Consider the following 2,554-nt stretch of genomic DNA (forward strand, 5'->3'; position numbering starts at 1 on the left):
GGAAATAAGATATACAGGCACTGGGGCATAGAGATCCACCGTACCCTCCTGGAAAGTCAGAGAGGGTAGGGGAGAAGATATGGGAGAGAGCAGATTGGAGGAGGGAATATCCTGTAGGACTGCTATTTTGGGATTGTGGGTAGGGGAAAGCGGGGAGAAAATTTGTAACTCAAAACCTGGTGGAAATGAATGATGTAAATCAGAAGTTAATAAAGCATTTGGAAAAAAATAAAAGATCCTAGAAATCATCCTTCAAGAAATTGTCTAGGAAAGTTGCCCTGATATTTTAGAGGGCAAAATAGAACTTTGGAGAATTCATCAATTGCCTTTTGAAAAATATCCCAAAATGTAAACTCCCAGGAATATTATAGCCAAATTCCAGAGTCCCCAGGTAAAGGAGAAAATATTACAAGCAGTCAGGGAGAATCAATTGTATTATTGTGGAAACACAATCAGGATAATACAAGATCTAGCAGCTTCTATATTAAGAGATTGAATTGTTTGGAATATGATATTCCAGAGGTCAAAGGACCTAGGATTCAAACCAAGAATCACCTACCCAGCAAAACTGAGTATAATGTTTAAGGGGGAAATATGGTCATTTAGTGGAATAGAAGACTTTCAAGCCTTCTTGCTAAAAAAAAAAAAACAGAGTTGAATAGAAAATTTGACATTGAAATATAAGAAGCATGAGAAGGTAAATAGGGAAAAGAAATCTTAAGGAACTTATTAACTTTGGATTATTTACATTTCTACATGGAAAAATGATAATTGTAACTTATGAAACTTTTCTCAGTATGAAGATAGTTGAAAGGAATATGTGAGTGTATATATATATGTATGTATGTATGTGTATATATGTGTGTATACATATTTGTGTGCATACATGTGTGTATGTATGTACATGCATATATGTGTCTATGTAGGAGGGTATATGTGTGTATGAATACATATGCGAGTGTGTGTATATATGTGTACAGGTATACAGAGACAGAGGGCACAGGATCAATTGAATAGAAAAGGATGATCTTAAAACAATAAAATTAAAGGGGCAGCTAGGTGGCACAGTGAATAGAGCACCAGCCTTGTAGTCAGGAGGACCTGAGTTCAAATCCAGCCTCAAACACTTAACACAAAAACTAGCCACGTGACCCTGGGAAAGTCACTTAACCCCAATTGCCCTCCAAAAAAATAAATTAAGAGGTGAGAGAGGAATATAATGAGAGGAGATAGGGAGAGACAGAATAGGTTAAGTTATCTCATATATAAAATGCAAGGGAAATCTGTTAAAATGGAGGGAAAGAACCGGAAGGCAAAAGGGAATGGGTCAAACTTACTCTCATTTTATTTTGATTAAGGAGGCAATAATATACACATTAAATTGGGTATCTTACCTTACAGGAAAGTTAGGGGGGGTGGAGATATGAGGGGGGGTGATAGAAGGGAGGGTAGATTGGGGGAGAGGGTAGTTAGAAGCAGTCACTTTTGAAAAGTTACAGGGTCAAAGTAGAAAATAGAATAAGTGGGGGGTGGGATAGAATGGAGGGAAATATAGTTAATCTTTCACAATATATCTACTATGGGAACATTTTGCATAACTACATACATACAACCTATGTTAAATTGCTTATCTTCCCAGTGGGGGTGGGTGAGGAGGGAAGAGGGGAAAGAATCTGGAAATCAAAGTCTTAAAGACAAACTTTAAAACAATTGTCTTTTACATGCAACTGGGAAATCAGATATACCGGTGCTGTGGTATAGAGATCCATCTTGCCCTACTGGAAGTCAGAGGGGGATGGGGGAGGATATACCAGACAGCAGACTGGAGGAAGTGGTACTCAGTGGGATCCCTCTTTTGGGGTGGGAGGTAAGGGAAAGACAGAGAAATTTTGTAAGTCAATATCTTGTGCAAATGAATATTGAATAATAAAAATAAACACATTTAAAAAATAAATAAATGTAATTATTTTCTCTCTCTATCACAACAAGCAAGAATATTGGATGTTTCTGAGTCTCTTCTCTCTCTACTGATTTGCTTCCTTTCCCATCCTATCTGAGATTTCCCACTTCTCCACGTAATCAATACATCAATAAACACAACATTGATTGAGTGTTGATTACCTTCTGGGCACTGTCCTGGGTGCTGAAGATGCAGAGTGGAAACAAAAACAGTTCCTGTTCTCAGGGAGCTAACATTATATTGGTGTAACAAATTACTAATTTCTTGAATTGCAACCCCACTACTTTTGGGTAGCCTTAGGCTTCTAGGATTCCTTTTCATTCATATTATCTACTCACACACATGACCCTCCACGCCCCAGTCCAGCTTCCTCATCACTTTGGGCACATTTTCCAACCCCAACACCCAAACCAAAGGGAAAAAAAAATCCTCACAAGTAGTCAACTGTTTAAATATAAATCTTTCTTTCCCCACTTGAATGCCACCATTCTCTTACCCACTGACCTGAAATCTGTTATCCTTGTCATTTAACATTCAGATTTCAGAACAGTCTTCTCCTCTTGGCCTTCACAAGACATTTAAATGCTTTTCTAA

This window comes from Petaurus breviceps, unplaced genomic scaffold (genome assembly GCF_028583685.1).
Source record: "Petaurus breviceps papuanus isolate PSGF00001 unplaced genomic scaffold, PetGlider_PUasm1.0 567, whole genome shotgun sequence".
Classification (NCBI taxonomy): Eukaryota; Metazoa; Chordata; class Mammalia; order Diprotodontia; family Petauridae; genus Petaurus; species Petaurus breviceps.